Below are 12,224 nucleotides of genomic sequence, written 5' to 3'. Positions count from 1 at the left end.
AGCTCTCCTGGGCCCAGCAGACACAGGACAAACCTGCCTCGGCTTCACTGTAAGGTCAAGTGCTACCGTGAGGTTATTCCAGTAGGGAAAATAAAAATCTAAGGCCCTGCCCACAGCAGCACTGAGAGCGCCCCAAAACAACCCAAGCGAAATAACCCCATATTTTATAGTGTGTATGTATCATATAGTTATAATCTCTGGAGCAGACCAGCTCCTTGAGTACACACAAATAAAGCCTACACAATGGCCTCGTGAGCAAAATAAACGCATTGCCAGGTTACATGTGGCCACAGTGGCAGAGGTAGGTTTTAAACTACAGTGTAGAATGTTTCCAAGAGCAGACTGAGATGTGGGGAATAGGAGCAGGTCCTGCCTGACTAATTTTGCTTTTAATCAATGGAGGCGCATGAGCTTTTATCTCTACTTAAATTCTGGGCATGATGCACAACTGATAAAGATGGGAATTGCAATCTCAAAAACTGAAATAGCAAAGGGTTTATTAAATAAGTATTGGTCAGTCCACACAAAGCTTCTCCTCCAGGGGAGGTTATGACTATGATTTAAAAACCATTCAAAGCCTAAACAGGACTTTGGTGACTGTGTTATGGTCCCATTTTCTTAGTCCATCAGTCATCACTCTTGGCTCAGCTAACGAGCAGCCATTTCTCAGACCATAGAAAGGAGGTTCTATCTTCCCTACAAGCAAGCAGACGACCATCATGTTTAACTAACGATGGAAGCTTTGCCTGTGGAAAATATCATGATTTAAGTTTCCATATTGGTGGCATAACTGGAATATCTAAGTAATCGCGTGAGTGTTTTCTTGGACCAGTTTTAAGCTTACCGCATAAAAGGAAATGCTTTGAAGTTCTGGCAAAAATGAGAACTGGAACTGGTGGCTTTATATCCTGCTGGGCCTTTCAGGGGCCATAGGCATATATTTAGAGCAGCAATTAGGTCGAGCTTTTCTGTTGTTCTCAAGAAACACAGAAACATTTCTTGAGAATTTTTCCTTAACAAGAGAGAAGGAGGCAGCTCTCCCTGTTCTGCTCCTGACTTGTAAAGAGTGGCTTTCAATGATGCTCTGCAGATGCAGAAGGATGGGCTCAAGAAGCACATATAGTCCAAGGCCCACTCCTACAAAGCAGCACCTGCCAACAAGCCTGGAAGCAATACAGACTTGAAGTGAGCCGATTGCTGCGGTCTGCCTACACACAGAGACATCTTTCAGCCCTCTCCACCATGCAGGCATGCTCCAGTCATGGGGGAGACCTGCAGACCTCATCCAGTGAGTTTCTGTGACCTCCGCCTGGGGCTTTATGTTCTTGCGGGAACACGGCGCCACGATTCAAGGCACAATCACAACTCAAACCTTCCTGAACAACCCCAATGCAGATGGTACTTTATCAGATGCTTTCGCTGCATCGATTCCTACCTGCCATATCCTGCTGCCTCCATAAAGCAGTTAAGACTCATACAGCAAACTTCATACACAAGTTATGCAAACAACATAACAATAGTGGACAAGACAAAAAAAGTGCAAAACATTTAGAGTCTAGTATGGCACCAGCAGCTTAGAAAATTCTTTTTGCTTTACCCCTCTTGCTGCAATTGGATCAGTACTTTTTAACACAATCTTTATCACACCTTATTAATGAAAACATAAACACTTCTATTGAAGCAGAATAGTACCATTTCCTAGGATTTCACACTGATTCCTGTTCTAAACGTGCAAATGGAGATATGAGTTTTGAAGGACACAGAAGATTCTATTAAATACCCACTAAGTAGCCTTTCTTCAGAAAGGGCTATATGTAGATATAAGGACCACTGAAATAGTCTGGAAAACACAGACCGCATCCTGAGGCAGTGATGCTTCAAACATGTGCTGAAGCCCATAAAAATAAGTTAAAGGCTGTGTTGACAGACAGGATGAAGGGAAAATCTGTTTCTGGGATTAGTAGTTACAAAAGGTCTTCCAGATTCTGGAGTAATCACAGGATGAGATTTCCAGATGGCTAACCAGGATCTTAGTAAGACCAGGGAAGAGACACACATCCCTAAAGTTACCAGGCACAGCAAATCTTTTGGATAAATGGTATCTCAAGGGCACTCCTGAGAATTGTCACATGAAGGTGGCACAAAACCTTCTCCAAACGAGGGTCAGCCTCTCCAATACTGGACAAAATCTCCTCACCTTCCTAGAAGCAGGAGTGAAAACTGCTTCTTGCCCTGTGTGTCTGACAGGACACCAGCCCTTAGCCCCGGGCAGACTCAGGGGTCTGCTGAGGGGCATGCTGAGCCCTTTGGGAAGGATCTGTTTGGGGCACTGCTGTGACAGACAATCCTGGACCCAGCGAGGAGCTGGCATATGTTTGTGAGATGCCCCAAACCATCTCACTTCTGTCCCCATGCCAGCTGGGCTCACCTGCTTCTGTAAAAGCTGCTGGTTTGGGATGAGGGTGAAGACACTTGATAAGCTCAAAATAAGGCATGAAGTGCCATCAAGGAGTTACCTCTCTCACAGGGGAGCTGAAAAGGCAGAACATCTTCAGATGTGGTTTTACCCAGGTGTTAGTGTGAGACTCAGACATTAGAGCAAGTGAAACATGGCAGAAGCCGTAAGAAGCAAGTTGGTGGCCTCCTCCAAACCACCTTGGCAGCACCAGAGGCCTTCACATCAGGTGGAAGGGTCAGTTCATGAGCATTCCCCCACTCCAGGTCACAGCTTGGCAGCCCTGCGAGTGGCAACAGGAAAAGGCAACAGCGAGATGAGAGAAATCAGGAATGTGACCCGAAAGTTTGCTGAGCCAGCCCTGGCTTAGAGCCAGGGAGAAGTAGCAACAGCCACTGCAGGAGAAAGGTTTGGAAAACGCTGTTCTGCCCCTGGAATAATGCAACATTTGTCTTCATTGACAGAGGAAACAACTCGGAGAGTACAACAGGTACACAGGCTTAGGACATGGCTGGGGGACATGTGGACCATGGCACTCCCGGTCTGTGTGCCAGCACGGTTATGCTGCACAGCTTATCTGGCTGACAGGGCTCCTGCTCCTCAGCAGCAGCATCGGGCAAAGTCCTGTGTCAACGAGGGAAGGGCCCTGGGGCTGGGGCTGACGGGTGGCAGAAGAGCTTTGTGCTAAGCTCCACAAAGAAGAAAGGTAAAGGCAGTGGCTTAAGGCTGAATGAGCCTCAATCCAGGCTCTCCTGGCTCTGCACTGGAACACTGGCCCTCCATATGGTCAGGTTTGAAAACAAACTCACTGAAAACAATCACTAATGTTTGCTAAACACTTTTCTTTTTTTAAAACAAATAAACAAACAAACCCAAACAACTTCCATGTCCTTGCATGGCTAGCACAGATGAAGTTCCTTACTTCAAGAGAGGCACACTGAGCCCGCATCCCTGCACGAAGGCAGGTGCTAGGAAATGGGAAGCATATGTCTATTTTCCTCACGGCAATTCACTACAGGACCAATTCTTTTCAGTAAATCTGGTATAGAAAATCCAGGTGAGGAGAAAACAGCATTTTCTCTCTCCAGCCGGCAGCAGACAGCAGTGTGTTGCTGCCAATGTGCAGCTCACGCAGAGATGGAGCCTGCCAGTCTGCGGCTTTCCCCTTCAGAGCAAGTTCTCTCCCATTCAGGTACAAAACAGATGCAAGAACCCAGCCAGCCCAATGCTCTTGGCTGCTCACAGGACATCTTTAAAAGCTGAATGACAAGCTGTAGAGCAGATGTTCACCCTTGGCAGCAACGACAGCCATACTGTGGTGTATCATCTTGCTTTTTCAGCTTTGGCCAAAAAGGATGCACATTTCCTCCACGCTGTGTTATGTACAAGAGACTGAACCTGAATGGGGTGGTATTTGCTAATAGACATCAGCAAACTCCTCCGGTAGGAAACCAAGCACTTTACTGGCAGCTCATCAGTGCCCCGAACACCACCACTCAATGACTAACACATTGAATCCCAGAAATGAGACAGCGGTTACTGTTACTTTATGGTTCAGGCATCATTTACAAAAGGCTTTTGGAGGAGTGCAAAAGCAGATTTCTGGAAGAAGCTGGAAGAGGACAAAAGAGTTGCCTGTGCTTCCCCAGCGCTCCCCAGGCAGGCTGCAAGCAACAATTTTCACATAGTTTAAAAGAAGAAGAAAAAAAAGTGAATAATTTTTGCTAATAAATTACAGTCTGAAAAAGAGTAAAGTCAGATCCACAGAGCTGATTTGGCTCAGGATACAGTGTCTTTCTTAAATATACACACTTGAAGATGAATCACATATGTCTCATAAGGACACTTTCTAAAATTTGCTCTCCCATAACCGTTTAAGGTTCCTGCTTTGCAATAAAAGATGATGTCATTATTTATGTTAATAAATGTAATGGTGCTTAGTTCAAACCCAGGAAACCAGTCTCTTCCCTCTTGAAGTTTAGTAAACACGTTAACTTTCTTACTAGGTCAGAGAGTGTAAGGACTGGCCAGGGCATAAATAGAAACACAGAAAGATGAAAAAGGTGCAAAAGTGACCCAAACACATACTTGACACATATTTCTTTTGTTCGTAGAAAACTGGCTAAGTTAAAAGTGATGTAGTTCTCAATGCTCTCACTCTGTCCATATTAGGGAGATTAAACTTCTGCACAGGAGAGCTGCAACTGAAAAGTATTGCCATTATACTAAGCACAAATAGCTTTTTCTTGAACACCGAGCATGCACGTGGCCTCCCCTCTCCCCCCCAGCTTACATTTTATGAGATTTTGGACAGTCAGAGAAAACTCTCCCTCCATATGTTCAGGATGTTAAGATTTCAACCTCCTTGCAGCAGGCAAATAAAGTCATCTTCTTTGTAATGCCACAGCACTGAGCACACACACACAGAGTAATGCATGAACTGATCTCTGCCATTGCGGAAAACTGCAGGGATCCCGTAGCAGGTCTTGTTCCTGTCATGTCTGCAGATGCTCTGTTAAGGACTCCAGGGACATAGAGCAATTACTAGGGTTTGTTTCTGCTTTCCAGGAGCAGTTCTGTTTAGGAGAGAATAGAAAGGGATTATTTTTACCTTATAGTTTGGACTTACAGGGTGTGAACTGAATTTTTCTTCCCACAGAGATACAGGGCTGCAACAACTAAGTATTCTAGTGCCTTGCAATAGGGGTTCCTTCTGAGCACTGTACCAATCCCAAGGGCTAAGGAGGGTGAAAAGCAGGGCCCAATTAGCAGCACAGCTGGGGCTGCAGAGTTGAAAGGACTGATGCATGTAGGCCACACACTGAGGGCTGCCTAAAGGGTTTTCTTCTTTTATTTTGGGGGGCTTTGTTGGTTTGTGGGATTTTTTGCTCTTAGTCTGCTATACTTGACATCTGCTTCTGATAAAATTAACTCTCTCATTTTATTTAACGTTAAACAAAGATTAAAACAGTACTGTGAACTGCATTGTCTGAATCTGCGGGACTATAGGAAGTATCTATGAAGTATTTTCCACTTGCATGTATACAGAGAACAAAACATTTAAGTGAAGATAATTTTTTCCATATATATTACGTACATTATTATATACAAGAGAGAATTAGACGAAACAAAACTAGAACAAAGATTCTTTGAAGTTTCAAAAGAATCTTTGTCTTTCTTAGCCATAGGGATGGCTAAAGTAAAGCTCCACAGATGAGGCAACAAATGAGGCGATAGATGCGTCAAAGGCATCTCACTTGTAATACATGATTCAGCCAAACCAGTACTAAGACTGCACAGAGGATGTGCTGACACCAACATCATTCTTCCTACAGCAGAAGAGGTCCAGAGCTCTTACCTTCTCCTAACGTAGTCAGGCACAGGTCCACCCTCGACTGTGCTCTACAGCAAGTTCTGCCACTTTGAGCAGTGGAGCTGCTGTTAGCAAGGGCTGCACTCACACCCGCAGTGGCACCAGCCACCACGGCAGCATACTCAGTTGTGCTCTGCAAGATCATCTCCACCAAACCTCACCCCCACAAGGTTTCCTGCAGCAGTGACTGCCAGGACAAAAGTCTTTGCTTCCTGGAGACTTCAGCAAGTAAAAAGGTCTAATTAACCCCCCTGGACACAACTGGCAGCTACTTTCTTTACTGTTCACCTGCTCTATGCTGTACTCAAAGGTTGCAAAAAGCAGAAGTCTTCTGCACTTGGGCAGAGGGAAGCCCATGGAGCCAGGTCTCACACAGCGGTGGAAGATCCTGGCTTTGCATGGGCAGCAGGAAGCTGCGGGTCACAGCAGACCCACAGGTCAATGCCAGGAAGGGAAAAAGAATGGAGCAGGCTTCCCATGAGGTTCGGGCATAGTGCAGGAAGGCAGATACTGTCTCTAAGGCCCCTCTCTTGCACAGTGCATCAAAGAGCACCTTCCACCTCGCTGCATCCAAAGCCACACAGGGCATGCTCCTCCCTGCCCCAGGCAGCTGGAGGCTCAAGGCTATCCACCACCACGCTGGCTGAGGGAGGAAGGCAGCAAAGCAGCAGACAGGAACAGAGAAGATGGGGATGCTCTCTCAAGGCCTGAAGAGTACTTTTCCCCTCTGAGGTACAACTCAGGAACACCCCCATCCTTCCTGGATCTGCTCACTTTGCCCTTCCCTTCCTGATTACCCCCCACCCCATGCCTCTCCTTTTGCATTGTGTGGGAACTTTCCCCAAAACAGAGTGTTTTCCCCTCAGTTCCTTCCTCTCAAGACACCTGGAACTTCCTTCTGCCACCCCTCACGGTGACACGGGCCAGGCCACACTTCTCAGGGCAGCAGTTTACTGTCCATGAAACCAAAACAATCACACACAGGGCTGCTGGGTGCACACTCAGAGACAAATCAACTACACGTATGAGGGCTTTTACATATTGAGGATGACAAGTAACATTTCAGCAAAAATAGCCTGACATATTTGAGGAAAAACAGAAGCAGCAACTACCAACAAGGACTCCCTCCAGAAAGCTACAGGAGAAGGATTTTCCATAATGAAGCGTGTGCTGAAATGTGCTGGAAATTTGTGTTTTGACATCTCAAGCTGTTAGGAGAAGCTCCTTGCTTAAAAGAGTCAGTTTTGCACGCACTAAGCTATGCAGCACAGTTACAAAAGAAAAACAAGTCCTTTCCAGCTTCAACGTCAGTTTAAAAGTTACTGGGAGGCAGGCAGTGTATCTGGGAAGGTTTTTGAACTCCCTCTTGCAAACTAAGAGACGCCTCAGCAGAGATGTGTGCACACAGCAAACACCACGTATCTCAACTCCAACCTCACCCTTCCAACATGCTGACATTTAAAAGCTTGAAATAGTTTTACCTGAATCTATCCCACTAAAACTGTATTGAGAAGTACAAAGTTTATCCCACTAAGACAGACTGTGGAGGTAAGTTGAGTTTTATGCAATGCTCTGCTACCCCAACTTGTTCCTGCTACAGTGTTCACTTGAATCAAGAAGTCATGCAAAACCACAACTTATCACTGAATGTGTATTGGCAAAATAGAAGTTGCATAAATACACTCAACATAAATGCTGGACTCCAGGTGAAAGCCACCCCAAAGGCAGACTGTAGTACAGTGAGATGCAAGAGCAAGACAGTGCTTTTCACTGATGGGCAAGGGTTCAAAGCGTTATCACATGGTTACTGCTGACTGCTGGGGTTGAGATCTCCCACCTTGGACACTTGCACATGCTGGAGCAAGTGCAATCGTGTTTAACGAAATCCACTTCTCCAACCCATCAGAACCCACATCACAGCAAATCATCTCAGCCTGTATGATTGCAGAGAAAACCACAGAGTTACAAGCTGGATGCAAGGAGGGCATTATATGTGCCTGAGCCTGTAGACAGCTGCCACTCAGTGATGGGACACCAACAGCTACAACCAGAGGATAGTAGTCCACTTGACTCCAAAACCTCGATAGATGCAGCACCACGCTTGAGCTGCTTTTGAACAGGTAAGCTACCTGCATAGAAGATATACATAGCCACAGGTCTCTGAAGGATTGGCTTTCCCTTTTTCACATTACAAGGGTCCACGTTCTACCTCGATTAGTCAGAACCAGGAAAGGTGAAGCAGTGGTGTCCCTAACCAGCATTAACAGGATGTGACTCTGCCCTGAGTCATCATCCGCTTTCTCCTCAACTGGAGATAGCTGCTCACACCTGGATCACTGGACACTTACGGTAATACTCAAAACAAACAGACTGCTCTTCCAAGCTTGCTCTTCAGAGGCTGCAGGAAGCAACCTTCACATTAAAGAGTTAGAACGTTATACTTTTACACAGTATCTTCACAATCAAAAGGACTGAAGATCTCCAGGATGCACTCAAAATCTAAAGAATAATACAGCAGTTTTCTGATGAAGTCCCTGGGCCAGCAGGACCCAGCTGAAGCCCTACTTACAGGCCAAGAAATTAAAATATGTAACCCATACAGCTGTGAAGTATGATTAAATACCCAGATATTGTTCTTTACTTTGGAATAAAAAACTTACCATGTTTTAGTAATCTCCAGTGAAAGGTATTTCATGGGAACCGGAAGCCATTTAGACTACATGAATGAAATGAACACCACTGTTACATGAGTCCATGTGCATGTGAGTAGAACTGAGATGCCTCAGTTGAGAAAGCTCTCTGCCAGTACAGTAGTCTCATCTTCCATCTTGATATGCGTTACATCAAAGCTCCACTGGTAAGTCTCCTTGCCCATCTAAGGACAGTCAGTAGCAGACACCCAGCAGACCCACATTCCAAGCAGATGCAACATCCTACACATCTGACAAAGCAGTTCCGTTCTCACCAAAGAAATATCCCAGAAGTACTCATTCTGCTGGAATTATTCCAGTATTTGTTTCTTAATTACCGGGGAAGCATCAGTTTGGGGCAAATGATTTTTTACCACTCTTTCTAGATTTGAAATGAGAAGACACTAGAGATTTTTTTTACTATTTGTCTACCAAGTCTCCTTCTGAACAGGGGCACGGATGTGCCAAGGAACACCCTCATTCACTGCCAAAGCAGTCTTCCATATAAAGTAATAAGGGAGACTGATCATAATTTGTTATTGGCTGGGACATGATTGAGGAATGTTATAACGTGATACTACCCTGCAGGTGCACTATGGCAGCAACTTCAAATTTACTGTTTAAACAGACGAAGAGAGCCCTTCAAATCTGAAAGTACTGGAAATTCAGGAAGGGTTATAATTCAGAGGAGTCTGCAGAGGTAGGAGGTACTATTGCTGCTTCATGTAGTGCAGACACCCCAACACCAGGCCATAACTGCAATTAAAAAAAAATCACTGTGAAGTAGCTGCAGGTTACGTTTTCACTTATGTGCCATTACAAGAATTATGAAGTGGAAAAAAACCTGAGCAATAAATGTCTATTACAATGCCCAGCTACAGCTGATTACAGACAAGTTCTGCAACAGAAAAACTGCCAATCCACTGTGACTGCTACAGACAGCAGAAAAACCAAACGCCTTTAGAATCACACCCAACGAGCCTGTAATACTGACACTGAACCTTTAAAAATGAGCAGACGTTATCACCACCTTTCACCTATAGCATTGCTCAGAAATAAACTAATTCAATGTTTGTCTCCTCAGTCTAAGAAAGAGCACTCTGCACCGCTATTTGGGAGACAAGAATTCAAGCCGAAGTTACTGGTAGATGTCAGGTGCTACCAATCGTATCCCATGAAAAGCAGCTAAACGGACATATTTAACACTTCTTAAAGGCTTTGTTATTTTTCCCCCTTCAAAAACCCCAAAACTCTAATGCATCTGGTAGAATTTTTTAATGTCAACTCTGATTTTAACTTTTTAAGCAGAGAAATAGAAGGAAATTACGTAGGCTCTTACAGCAGGACTTGCCACAGCCTGGAGTGGAACCATGCTTAAACTACACCCAGGGGTGGATCCAAACCACACAGCAAACAGGGAGGAGACTTCCCTGCCTTAAACTTGCCGAACTCTTGCTGAAAACTATGTAAGTGACTCAGTAAATGTCCTTCTCCTGAGTCAGCACTGAAGCGGAGCTCCGGAATTGCATCTGATTGTAGGATTGTTGGTTTTCTTAAAGGATGATCTGTGAATCACAGCCTGAGGGTGTCCGGTCACCAAACATGTAACCCTTGCATGAACTCATCCTCTGTGTTCCAGCCCTCCTCTCCCTGGGTTTTCATGCAGACCTGTTGGAGCACTGCTTTACCACCTTACACAGAGGAGGGGAGGCCATGTAGCTGTGAAACCCATTTGTACAAAGTAAACAGGTAAAGAGATTCCAATTTTAAAGTAAGTTTTAATGGCTTTCATTAACTAGTGTCGTCTATTGCAACAAGCAGAGTGCAGCAGGCTGTTCCGAAGTGGAGTGCTGGAATTTGGAGTAAGGCTGAATGAAAGACTAGGTACAATACAAATCAGCTTTCTGTTGTGTTGTAGATTTATTCTCATTTTTTTACCATTTATTCATCCCAAAGACATATTGCATATTTGGAACATTTTGAAGTAAGAGCCACTGAATTATTCAAGACAAGTAGTTTTGTCACATCAAAACTGATGACATACCCAAAGTATTTTCCAGAGCAAGAACTCCTTACAAGAAATATAAATAGACTATAAACTTCATAAATGATCTAGCACGAAAAGATTAAAATATTAAATCCATTCCATACTGAAGGCAGCACTTTACCACTCATAGTATGTGTGTGGTGTTTCCAAAAAATAAAGAAATCAAACAAAAACCAATTTCCTAAAAGAAGGTACTGAAACAAATATAGGCTCGCTTCTGGATAAACACTATTCCAATAGAACAGAACAAATTGATCACTTAACCCATTTCTCTCAAGTTACTGATTAATACGATCAGGTGAGAAAAAGTTACTTTTAGTTTAATCTAAGGTTTGGATTTGTTCATCTTCATCAGATACAATGAAGAGATGACATTTTTGGAAGCACATCCACATTTTCAGTATGTCACCTGACATGATAAAATAATTATATCTCCATACTAAAGTGTCCATTCCCACAGCTGGGAATTGAGAGTCTCAATTACATCCCCAGTCTCATGGCTAAATGCAAGTCATGATCTATTTCACCACATGCAAGTGCAATCTCAGAACAGCAATGTCTACACATGCACACACACACTCTGGTGTGTTAGAACTGTTACATTTCCAGCACTGGGAATAACGCTGAGCTGAACAGTCACATGAATAATTTAGAATTAGAAACGCCTTACAGGGGGAAGCAGCAGTAATGGGCAACAGCATGATGGGGCTGAGGGAAGAGAGTAGAATGTATGATCCTGAGAAAAGGGCTGGTTTTGCTTCACAGGAAGGTCTAAGCAAATCCCAGAGTAAACTATGGGAAGCAATCAGTACAAAATTCAAGAATGTAGAATGATTTATGCCTGTCAAAGCACTTTGAAAATAAAATTCCACATTTATAAGTTTCAAAAAACTTGTTTATTGGTGTTACTGAACCAAGAATTCTGTAAATCATTTGACTTTTATTGAAAAGTGATCGCTACTAGCACTTTAACTAATAATCCAGATTAAAAACCAGATGACAGATTGCAAAAACTAAGAGAACGAATTTTTCTATGAATATTTTTCCTGCTGTACTGCAGGGATCTGGTTTTAGCTCACTACTGCTGAACAGTGTATGATCAACAATCTAGAAAAGCTTCAGTAGTCATCCCTGTTAAAACCCAAAGGGGAAAAAAAACCCATGGATGAAGTACTGAACAGTAATGGGAATGGGTTGTTGCCTTGGACTGCTTGCCTACAGTGGTTGTTACTGAAAAGTACTGCACAGTCAGATACCACAGGGCTGAGGTGATGCAAGGAATGCACAGATTTGATTCACAAGATTAAAATCCAAGTGCTGGAAGCCAGTGAATCCCAAAAAGGGTTTTGTAGACAGAAAAATACCAAAGCAGGATAGAAATCTTATTATCTATCTATATGATGTAAGGAAATTACTGTAAAGACGTGTTCTGTTCTGGCATCTACTCTTCAAAAAAGAACATTCAGGAAAAGCTGACAAAAAACTAGAGGGATGAAGAAAAAAATTAAATTCAGTCTATTCACATAAAGTAAGATTGGAAAATATTTTGATCATGGTATGTCAAATCCCTGGATCACAACATTTGCAGTAGTAGAACATCCTCCAAGAGAGATACATTGAATCCAATGGTTGGGAGCCAACGCAAGACGAACTCAAACA

The sequence above is a fragment of the Strigops habroptila genome, chromosome 11, assembly GCF_004027225.2.
Source record: "Strigops habroptila isolate Jane chromosome 11, bStrHab1.2.pri, whole genome shotgun sequence".
Lineage (NCBI taxonomy): Eukaryota > Metazoa > Chordata > Aves > Psittaciformes > Psittacidae > Strigops > Strigops habroptila.
This window is presented reverse-complemented; position numbering follows the sequence as displayed.